Raw genomic sequence first — 12,481 nt, forward strand, 5'->3', positions numbered from 1 at the left:
TAGTATCCGTAACTCGAATAGGTCAGCGAATGATTTTTGTTGTAAATCGTATCGTGTCAATCGATGATCGAAAAATTAAAGGTTAGAAAAAAATTTAATACTTTCTTTTTTATGAAAACAATGACAACTTGGATCAAGAAAGTTAAGAAATTGAAGAGAAGAGTTTAATATTTCTTTTTTTTAGCTAAAAAAAAATAGAAGTTAAGTTATTACGAGAATAACGATGATTTAGATGGAGAAAGTTGAGAAGAAGAGTTTAATATTTCTTTTTTTTAGTTAAAAGAAAATAGATCGAAGAAGTTAAAAGTTATTATGAGAACAATGTGATGATTTAGATGGAAAAATTAAAAGTTGGAATAACTTTTTAGTAGCATCGAAAGAAAATTGATCGAAAAAAGTTGAAAGTCGGACAAGTTGTAAAGTTTAAAAAAATTTTTCGATCTCGAAGAGAGTCGATTATCGACAACAACGAAGAAGTAAAGACGGAACGTAAAATACTTCGTCTCGATTTATTTTTCCGCTATGGATTGAATTGTGAATCCTCTAAAAGGAATTCACAAGTGAAGAGTAGGATCGTTGCATCGCCCCCGTCGATTTAATTATCGATTTAAGTTCGGTCGGTTTCCACCAATTATACTGTAGCCGGTTGTCGTTATAATTAAAAGAGGTAACCGTGCATGCGCGTGATTAAACGGACGATTGAAGGAAAGTGGAATTTAATTGCAGGGAATTGATTAATGGCTATAGTTACTTGGCCGTTTATCACGGAACATGTGTTTCGTTTGTCATCACTCTGGGCCTGTATCGGCCAGGAGTTGGTGGACGAGCTTGCTATAATTTGCTCGATAAATAAATATCCGCGCTCTAATTGCGCCAGAAAGAAGAAACGAATAATTCTCTCGCCACTTTCCCCCTTTTTTTTTATTTATAATAATTTTAATTTTACGAGGCGAGGAATTATCAGAATTTTGGATGAGTTAATAAATAAATATTCCAAAGAATAATTTCTTTCTCTTGCTCCTTTTCCTTTTATTTATTTATATTATTTTTATTTTTATGAGGCGAGGAATTATCAGATTTTTGGATGAGTTATAATTTACTCGATAAATAAATATTCCAAAGAATAATTTCTTTCTCTTGCTCCTTTTCCTTTTTTTATTAAAATTAAATTTACAATAAATTTAATTTTACGAGGTGAGGAATTATCAGAATTTATAATAATTCTCAATAATATTTCAAAAAGTGTTACAAGAGTTGGATCAGTTTGTTATAATTTATTCGATAAATAAATATTCCAAAGAATAATTTCTTTCTCTTGCTCCTTTTCCTTTTATTTATTTATATTATTTTTAATCTTACGAGGCGAGGAATTATCAAAATTTGTCTAATATTTCAAAAAGTATTACAAGAGTTGGATCGATAAAAGAAATATTCCAAAGAATAATTTCTCTTTTTTTAATTTTCCGAGGCGAGGAATTATTGGAATTTGTCGGAATACTTCGAAAAAGTATCCAAACTTTTCTCTCGAAAGATTGTCTGGAAATGGAGAGAATCGATGGAGTGATTTTCGAATAAAAAGATAAAAAGATAACTTAAGCTTAACGTTATTCGACGCCGATAAAAATATACGAAATTTCGGTGCAATATTTCTCGCCTACTCGATCTTCAAAATAAACATTCATAATCTTATTTATTTTTATTAAAAATACATCGTAACGCGTTTTCAAAACTTTCCTTTCTATCGCGTAAAATTATACGTACACGCTTATCACATTAGGTCGTGATGAAAGAATAAAATTTTCAAATAACAATTTAACACGCTACCGAAGAATGTTATCGCGCGGAGGAACGCGATTCACGATGAATAGAAGCGTACGTTGGAACGGCGTGTATTTGAACGAACCAATGGGAATAAAGAAAAAGAGTGTTGAATGCGCAACCGCGACTTCCGCGGCGACTCCCAAAAGAGAAGGAAATTAATACCTGGCGGAACCCTGCTGACGTTTGCACGGCTCTCTTTTCAATCTTTCTTCGGATCGTGAGCCGAAATTGGGGTTGAAAAATGAGCGAATATGAGGAGAAAGAAAGAAAAGAAAAGAAGGAAGAAATGGAGAGAAATAAATGGCGGAGAGGACGGAGGATGAATACGCGTGTATTCCTTTCGTGAAAAGGAAGCTCAGGATCGCGTCGCTGTTTTAAAACCGAAAGAAAACTGGAACGATTCTTCTTTCTCCACAACTCGAGGAAAACCGCCTATCTTCTCTCCTTTTTTCTCTTCTCCCCACCATGTCGCTCCTCCTAATTTCGTTCCTTTCCGTCTCCTTTTCTTTTCTGACTCTAGATGGAATTACTTACACGTTCTAGGTTTCTTATTACAGCGAACCGCGTCAGAAACTGGAAACGTGCAAACTGTGTTGACTGGCTGAGTTAAGAAATTCAGATCGATTGTTTATTCATGAAAGAATGTACGACGCTTGCTCGATGATTATTATTATTATTATTATGATTATGGTTATTATTATGATCTTGAATATATTTCAGGATCATCGAAATTGATAAGAATTGGCTTCTTATAAAGATAGAACTAGTATAATATACCGATATAATTAATAGTAACGATACAATGGTATCATAAAGCATCGAGATAATTTTATATCTTGAAATTTAAGATGCTTGTAGTAGAAATCGTTCAGATGATATTGAATATATTATTGGCTTCTTATAAAGATAGAACTAGTATAATATAATTAATAGTAACGATACAACGGTAAAAGTATTGAAATAATTTTATTTACTACTTACAAATAATTACCAGATATTCTTTTATTCATCGTTCGCATGGAAAATTTTAATCTTATTTTAATTTCACAGTTCTCCCCGGCATTAATATTCATTCGTCTTATCCCAAGAGTGGAAAATCGTATATAGTTTCGTTTTAAAAATGGTAGAGTTGACCTCTAATGCGGTATCCTCCCACTTTTGGGATGATATTCCTCTGTCTCGCGGTGAATATTTTATAAAGGAAATTTCACCTGGACTGAATTCTAAAAATAGTAAGGAGGTCTTCGCCTGAATCTTTGTGTCTCCTGTTATTCTTTAATTTGCTACGAAAATTTCTTCTGGTAGAGAACCACGTGATTTGAAACGCGTCAATGGTAATCCCTAAATCTGGCTCGAATAAAGTGTTACTTTTAATGCAATTTTTATTCAAAATTAAGAATGACGGCACTGTATCTATAAAATTCTTTCGAAAATTCGAAAGAGAAAATGAAGAGAGAATACTTGTTCATCGATTTCTAAATTAATTCTTCAACGCATCTCGATGAACTTTACACGGAGAAGAAATGATGATAAAAATGATTAATATTGCGGGGCATATTAACGTCAGAGTTATTGGTAATTTATTATCCATGGAATAAGATAAAGGTGTCGAGTGGACGCCGTTTTAATTAATTAACGAGACCGTTAATTTCTTATGTTTGATCAATAAGAATGCGCAATCTCGTCAAATTTATTTCGAAAACGAGGGGGGCAGAAGGAAATTGGGGACGTTTATCGAATATCGAATATTTGTAGAAGATTAATGGTACAAAGAATTCTTAATTCGATTTGCGGCGGGGAAGAGAAAACAAGCTGAATTGCGCGCAAAACGGCCACCAGTTTAATTATCTAAGCCGGGTTGCTCGGCTAATAAATCGGATTAATCCTGTCCAGGTTCGAAAACATCAAAGGAAATCGGGGAAGAGATTAATATCCGAGATGAAACGAGGAGAGGAAATGAAATACATATACGTACGAGATACGTTTGATTAAAATGTTCCTCGAACTTTTTATTTTTTAACCTCATTGAATATAGTTATCCGTCGATCGATATTTATCCACCGTCAACTCTCCTCCCTTTCGCGTCTCAAACTAATTTTTGTTTTCTTTATGAACATTTCCGCGGGGCAACATTTTATTTTACACCTTTTTCTCAACTAATCTCTCGAAAACTTTGTCACTTTCAACTTTCGATTTTTTCGATTTTTATAATTTTCGTGGAAAAAGAAAAAAAAGAATTCTGAAAAATGATGGGAAAGAGAAAATAAAGGGAAAAGAATTGGGGATAAATATTTCTTTTTCGTCTCGAATTTCGCATATCTGCTGAGATAATCTTTAAAGGGTTCTTTACGTTGGAGAAGATAGCGGTCGCGCGAGAATCCACAGCGGAATTCCTGCGCTGGCTAATTTCATCGCAATCAGGAATTTCGGGGGTTGCGGCGGGGTTGGAGATACCGTGACCTAGCTCGTTCCATGCAAATTGTACCCGGTTCGATGAAATTCGGCAGGTGGAGCAGTTGAATTGTAGAGAGATAAAATGTGTTTCAAAATAAGAAAAATGTGTTTTGTACGCAGTGAGAAAAGTCACTTTACTCCACTTACTTATAGGGATCGAAAAGGGATCTATATGAAGTATTCGTGGGGAAAAATTGTCGTCCGCGTTATCTCGAAATTGTATTTTTCAATCGTCGAAAACGAAGACGAGATGAACGCGATGTTTGTGGCAGAATTTTTAGTAGCAATTGGCAAACAGATTATTATTAACAACTGTTGATTATAGTTATTTTTAACCCCGACTGACTGGTACAAAATAAGCGAGCAACAGTTTCAACGTAACGTGGTGTATAATAAGTTTCGCGTGTATGAAAAATAAGCTCGTACTCATCAAATACTTTTTTTCGACATGGCAGGTATTCGAGCCAAGGCCTAAACGATAATTTCGCTTTAACGACCCTGTCCTTGGAATTAATGCTCGAGCCTCTTCTCGTTCCGATATTTTCGTTTAATCTCGCGCCAGAAATGTTTGATATTCCGCCGTTAAGTCGTCCCAGTTTTGCCGAAACAAATTCTCGAGAAATGTGAAATGTGTATTCCTGAATCGAGCCCTGTCTCTGAGAAATTTGCGTTTTCACGGAAAATGTGAAAACACAAAAAAAAAGCATAGATATTTTTTTTTAAGAAATATTACGAATTATTACGATCGATATAAATCGAGTAAATTTTCTTAAAAGGAACAATTGGAAAAGTAAAGTGTCGTTTAATAGTTTAATAGACTAATTTGCACGTTCAAAAAATGTTTAAACACGAATTTAAATTGAATATATCCAAAATTGCAAAACAAATTGAAACAAAAAACGATAATAATAAAAACTTAAAATGATACATCGAACATGTGCACTATGTGCAGAATGTCGAACCGAGAGTTTTTTAGGCGTCGAAGAGAGAGAATTGCAAACGATGAACTCGACAAGATTTCGCGACGAGAAGAAAGTTGCAGGAAACGAAAATTGGTCGACTAATTTACCACGTTGCATCGTACATGATTGCGCGATTGACGCAATACTTGACAAACAAATACCTGCTCGACGAATGGTTTACTCGATTTCTACTTAATTTTGCTCGCCGCGACTCCACGATAACGGCAATGAATAATGTTATTTCCCTGGGGAAACGGGAGCGCTGGCGTGGCGGCGCTCGCGTCGCGCAAACGCTCTAGGGATTTTCTCTCGTATGATCGAGCGAAACGATTTGCCCCGTACGCGCAGATAGAAAGTAACTAACGAGCGCGAGTCGATATTTACGCTCAATTATCGAGCGTTTCGCGTGTTAAACGTGAATATTTCGAATTCTCAATACCCTGAATCTTCATTTAATTTTTTAATCCGTTAATCTTTTTAATAGATCGAATTTATCCACTGTTTCGATATTTTGAATATAATTAAATTGTGTTATTTAATTGCTTTCAACAAAAAAAGAAATAATGAAAATTATTCGCTGTAAATCCGCATATTTTTTTCAGTGGTCGAGGAGCATTATTTCCTAGTTTACGAGGCAGCTGGCAGGATTCTCGGGGACGTCGTTCCGCGTTTGGCAAAGAGATTGGAAATCCAGAGACCCGTTCCGTTCTACCCCTTTCCGTTTCAGATCTTTAAACCTCGTTACTATTCTTTGGCGATTTACGTTCGCGAACGGTCACAGAGAAACGCTATTTTCTGCGTGTATATCTGGAGAGTCGTTCGATTTTTATCATTTCGACAAAAATGGAAGAAGTTCGCGAATCGAGGGGAAAGAAAAAATTCTTTCTCCCTTTTTTTTTTTTTATTTCTTTCTTTGAAATCTCTTCGTTCCATGTTTCTTTGAGATAACTTTCTGTACGCAAATTGTAGGAAAGGATGAAAGTGTATCTATACTTCGTGATGATACTCGTGGAGAATATCGAAATAAGAAATAAAATTTTGTAATGAACGATGAGAATGAAAATTGAAATTCTATGATTATTTTCTAATAGTGAAATGTTTCGAATAACGTGCAATGGTGTAAGAGTTTTAAAGAATTTTAATTTCTTGAAAATTTCGATCAAGTTTGAACCGTGAGACTTTTGCTCCTGTAAAAAAAAAAAAAAGAAAAAGCAGTGTTTGACTACGCAATTCTGCGTAGTATTTTTTTACATAAGTCGTCAAAAATGAAATATTATTTATCGCATAAACGCAAGGCGAGCAGTAAACATCTTATCTCGTTTTCAGTTCGCTATCGTCGTAGGTCGTAACCAGCCTCCTGATAATTTTTATTCGAAACGCCATTACAATTAATTCCCTCTAATATTTATTAATACATTTATCACGCTAAACATTCTAAAAAAGAAAAAAATTTTTATTAATCATCGCCGATAATACGCTTGTGCAACCCGTCTGAGAAAAATTGCAACTAACTTCACTCTCTTTCTTTCTCTCTCTCTCTCAATTGAACCTTTTTCTATTTACCTTTACGTTACACCAGAGATACACACTTAAAGAAGAAGAAGAAGAAGAAGAAGAAGAAGAAGAAAAGAGATAAGAAACGCAAGTAAAAATTTTTCAGAAATTTCTTCTCCCTTTTTCTTCGATTCGAGGGACATTAATCAAAGGGAATCTCTCGTCTCTTCCCTTCGAAGCTGCAGGAAATCGCAGTTTGAATTACACGGTGCTCGGCCGGCGCGCCGGCGCGTTCGAGCCTCCCCCCCTCTCCCCTCTCCATCCGAAAAGAATCGAGAACGGACGCGACGACAAAACTTTACCCGCGCACCGAGAAATATTACTCGAGACACGATATAATCGAGAATATATCCGGCGAACAACTGCACCGACTTTTACGCTACGAGGCTGTGCTAGTCACGCGATTCGGTTATCAATTTGTCTTTTTTTCTGTTTCTTTTTTTTTTTTTTTGAGGTCTTATTCGAACCACGTTGTTCGTTTGGGAATCGCAGAGGTATTTTTTTTTTTACGAAGCACGCCTATTTGATCGTGACCTTGATTTGTTTGTTTGTTTTTTTTTTTTTACTTTCGTGGTGAATCGAGCGAATGAATCGTCGCTCTCGGTGAAGCGAAACTATTGCTATATCTCAGAGGTGTTTCTCTAATAAGTATGGAATATTTTATCGCGGAAAATCGATTATTCTCGTGAACAATTCCTTTTGAGACGCTTTTATCCTAATTGCGTTTTGATATTATCGAATTAAATTAAATTTCGTATAATAAAAATCTAATTGGGAAGATCCTTATTCCCTCCTTTTTTTCTTTTTTTTGTTTTAATTTGTTGAATACTCGTTAAATTCAGCTTCGAAACAAGCCCTTTTAAATATAAACAGCTTAAATACGGGAAATTGGAGGATGGTTCGACGAGCTTGATATAACGTGGCGACGTTAGCTGAACTTTAGCCAAGCCGATGGGTAATCTCGTAATCAAATGTCCAAGTACGAAGTGGAATTTAATCAAACTGAAACACACCGGCCATTCTATTCCACTTTTGTTCAACGTTGACTCAAACGGAAGTTACGTTCCATCACTTCTTGAAGCGTCTTGTTACTGTGAGAAAGCGGATAGAGATCTATTATTGATTCGAGATGATAAATCTTCGATGCATATAAATATATATGGCATTTTATTGCAGATTTTTAATTATTCGACCGCAATTATCTTATTATAAATAAACGTGTAATTTCATTTGATTGATGAGTGAAATTCATAAATACGATTTCTTGAAAAAAAAACTGTTTTTTTTAAACTTTCTTTTCCAACGATTCCTCTATTTCTCCCTTTTTCAACGTGCACTTTCGTCAGACTCTCTGTATTTCTCCGTATAAAACTCGCAAATCTTCTTAGAGACGTAACAAACCATCCCTTTTTCCCTTTGTCTCGTATAGACTTTGTTGTTCGAGAATACAGAAAATGTATCGAAATTAAAAAAAAAAAAAGAAAAAAGAATATGTAAATATTTTTTATTCCCCATCTTTTTTTATTGTAAAACTTGTATAGAACCAGCTTCAAATTTTGTGTTTTCAATCGTCGCAATTATTTATTCGATGAATTTGAAAGGGTAGAAAAATTGAGAGTGATTTGGAAAATATCGGAAAAATGAAAATATTTCGTTGGGCTGAATAGCGATGTGCGATGCTTTTTTGCTTTTTGTACACGAAACTTTCAGAGATATAATTTCAATATTTATAAATCTCGTTCCCATTGACCTGAATTCAAGCATCATGATCACTCATGGTTATTCAATGTCACGTATAATATCTCACTTACTCGTTTTTGCATACAACCTATAATCATTTATAAATGAGAAAAAGTTCGTTTTTTTTTCTCTCTCCATTATTTAATTTTTAGTCATCCCAGGTTTCTCTTCTCGACAATATTTCTTTTTTAAACAGTGATATATTAAAGGCAATGATATATATATTTTGTATCATCGCTGAAATGAGTAGAAAAAATATTTACATACTTTATATCTTTATTTTTTAATAAAAATGTTCGATTCTAAATTTCGTAATGTCAAATTTTTGTAATCGTATAAAAGTACTATTAAATAATATTATATAAATTTATTCAAAATAACCTTGAAATAAATAGAATAAATAAAATTTAATTTCCGCTTAATGTATGCTGATCTGTTAGAATCGACCAATAAACGCAAACCGGAAACGGAGACGCGATTGAAGCAGCATCGATAAACGTAGCATGTTGAAAGGGAATGTAATTTCTGGCTTGTTATCGATCGCGATGTATCGGATACAAACGAACCTCACGCTTCCGGAATTCGGCCGATAATGATAATTGAACGCATCCGTGTACTCGAAGCCAATTTCTCTCGTGAATCTTGCTGAAATTTGTTTACCAATCAAAGTATCCGATGATCATTATATTTATACGGTATGTTCGATTTCGATTTATGGATTTTTCCTATCATCCTTTTGCAAATATTGGATCAAGCATTTCATAATATGGAGAAGGAATAATTTGATATTTATATTATAGAAGTGATATATTACTTTGCAAATCTTATATTTCTTCGTGAAAAATAAAAAATAAATTTATTATTTATCGCGCGAGATATAATTTGATGTTAAAATTTTAAAAATCTTTGGGAAATTTATATTTTGTACGGATCTATAAATGATTTTCGGATCTATTGCTTTTCTTTCTAAAGATATTTGCTTTATCTATGGGAACAAAAAAAAGATAAATTGGATTAAAAAAAATATTAAAAAAAATATTTCATATTTACTTTTTTACTAATAAAAAAATTTCCTTCAACATTAATTTCGATAGTTTTTTAATAATTATACTCGCAATAATAAGCTGGAAGAAATTAATTCCTACAAACAATTTCAAAGAAATATCTTCAACCATTTCGATGAAACATTTAAATGGCCACTCTTCGGCGATCAATTCCATTTAACCGAAACTCAATAATCCCATTAGATTAAACCACTTCCCCATTCATCTCGATATTAATTCAATTTAAAATTCATCCCATCCACGCCATAGCGAAGCGTTAAAATCTATGAAACCCGAGTTTCCGTCGAAAATCATCGACTGGAAAACGGAATTTTCCTTTCCGCTTGCCGTTCCGCTTGAAATTTATCATTGGATGGATACTTAACCAATTTACGATCCGGCAAATTTACACCGCGATTCGTCACGTCCGCCGCGAATTTCGATAAACCGGTCAGCTTATAAAAGCCGACTGAAACGATGCGCGGCCGATAATGTAGCGTCAGCCATGCACCGTACCGCGTTTTGGTTAAGCGTGATCACGCTCGCGATCCTCTTGTTTTGGGCTGTGGAGCGTGGAAACACCACTTCGGATCCCGATCCCCGGAATATAATTTACATCATCACCCACGGGAGAAGGAAACACAAAGGGAAGATCATTGAGATCCACAGGCATCGTCCGAAGCACAAGCTGAACATCATACTCGTCAATTCGTGAATAGATCTCGAACGGTGAGGTTAAAGTGGGTATAATCGATCGAGAAATGTTCGTGTGTACGTGAATGGAGATTATGTGTGGAATTTTGGAGAAGATTTATGTTACGATGAAGTGTTGATACGTTCGTTTGATATCTTTGAAATGTTGATTCTAGCTATCGAAACAAATACAGAAATTGGTGTGCATTAATGTTGATATATGAAATATTGTGCTAAGCGCGACATCTGCATTTCTATTAGATTACTAGTAACAATTAGGTATAGTTCGCATTCCACGCTTTCTTTTCGTTCGTAAAGAGAACGTGTCCCCAAAAAATTGAAACTGAAATTAAAATTTATTTAAGTTAGACGAAGTGAGAGTACCACTCTTTCATTCTATTTTGCGTTAATTGACATTTTTGCATACCAAATTTTATATTTGTTTTGATATCCAGAATTGATGTATCTTATGAAAATATCTTACGAATATAACAACTCTATATTGGATACTTTGTGATTTCAGAAATTTTTTTAAAGTGACGGAGAACCGGAAACGTTTCTTTTTTGAGAATAAGATCGGAGAACTGAGGAAATAACGAGTGCACAATGGGCAATTGTAAAATTGAGACTATAATATAGTTATGTAAAAATTTGATGCTTCATCGTTAAATGCATGCAAATGTTTAATGTTAAAAATGAATATTCGTATACGTTTATATGTAATCCTTATTTCTTATGAAGATTAATGAATACGTTTTGTTTCACGCGATATTTCGTGCTTAAACGCACAAGTTTGCACGTTTCGTATAACTTACAGGTCGGTCTTTGTCGAGCGACATCATGCTTAACGACACTCGTAAGTTAGGCGTTTATTATGGAATTATATGCAATTCTAACGGTATGTAGGCGATCGTCCCACCATGGCAGGAACTTAACTATCGTGCAGAGTGATAAATATTACAGTTATTACGCATATGTATATGCAACAGTTGTTAAACAAGGGAACAAGAACTAGAAGAGCAAGATATTGCAAGAGTGAATTCAAACGTTTCTTACTTGGATTTAAAATATTCAAAGTAAATTATGAAATAATATTTATTATACAAAATTCTAAATCTCTTTTTTTACAGGAATATTCTCGAAATCTTAATATTTTTCAAACGATAAGTATTTAAATCATGAGAATCGAAATGCAATGGCAATCGATTAATCATCAATTCCTCTTGGCAAACTTTCAATTCCTGATCCTGTGCTTTGTATCCCATTGTACACTCCTTCACGATTTCACTTTCGTTCACGAGGGATATGGTTTCTGCTTGAAGAGCTAGTCACGAGGGAAAGACAGAGAGAGATAGAGGGTTTTGTTTTGAGCTGAATATCTAAGAGGCGCAAAAGAGGTATAATGTGCAGTCAAGCTGTTCAACAATTAATTGCACGGACAGAATATAGTCGTAAGATATATAGACGTAGAATGTAGAAGACTAATAGTAGCTCTATTTTTCTATTTTTTTATATTTATCCATAGCTTCGACATTATCCATGATCAATCATAGACAATATGCAATATAATGGGACAGAAAAATTTCAAGTCTTATTCCACTATTTTCGCACTTGACATTGTCTAAAAACCTCAGTTATGTTCACAGCATAACCATGAGTAATAGAAAATGTTAAAATCCCTAAAATCTGAAGATTCCATTTCGCTAATTTCACCATCCCTAACTTCACCCTTGCCCACGAAGAGGCGCTGCTGAACATTGGATTAAAGTTTGAAACCTCCACTCCGCTAATTTTGCAATTGCTAACTTTTCCCTCGATAGATCTAAAGTCTCTGCTAATTTCGCTAATTTCCCTATTCTCATCTCGTCCAGAAAATGTAGAGTCCAATGGAATCCGAATTCTCAAATTTTCAATCTTACTGCCAGCTTCGAATAACTTATCCTATAATATTATCCAACCGCGGGAAGTTATACTCGCAAAATGGTAGAACTAACAGAGAGCAAAGGAACACCGGAAGCGTTCGGTCAAGGTAAGACGTTGCCTCTGCTCGCGGCGTATGCACATTCGTTCTCAACCGCGCTTTCCTCCGCTCTCGATCAAACGTTTTCCCTGCCGCGCAAAGGCATCGGTTCTCCCATTAATTGCATTTTGCTCCTCGTTCTACGTTTCCTCGCCTTCTCGACGAGTTCGACAGCTCGTGGTGTGATGCGTTGA

General features: G+C 34.7%; 1 protein-coding gene and 1 long non-coding RNA gene across 17 annotated transcripts in view; both read left to right on the forward strand.

The window, feature by feature from the left end:
• LOC108000905 (uncharacterized) overlaps positions 1–12,481 on the forward strand; it is a 212,793-nt gene that overhangs the window by 27,729 nt on the left and 172,583 nt on the right. The gene's annotated exons all lie outside the window — the stretch shown is intronic.
• On the forward strand, positions 9,610–11,952 carry LOC108003808 (uncharacterized). 2 transcript variants are annotated; one of them, XR_001767109.3, is made up of 3 exons: positions 9,610–10,303; positions 10,791–11,343; positions 11,398–11,952. It is a non-coding gene; the product is annotated as an uncharacterized LOC108003808 (long non-coding RNA). The 2 variants fall into 2 exon arrangements; XR_001767110.3 differs by lacking the exon at positions 11,398–11,952 and having other exon boundaries at positions 9,704–10,303; positions 10,791–11,084; positions 11,174–11,375.

The sequence above is a fragment of the Apis cerana genome, linkage group LG6 (assembly GCF_029169275.1).
Source record: "Apis cerana isolate GH-2021 linkage group LG6, AcerK_1.0, whole genome shotgun sequence".
NCBI classification, from domain to species: Eukaryota; Metazoa; Arthropoda; class Insecta; order Hymenoptera; family Apidae; genus Apis; species Apis cerana.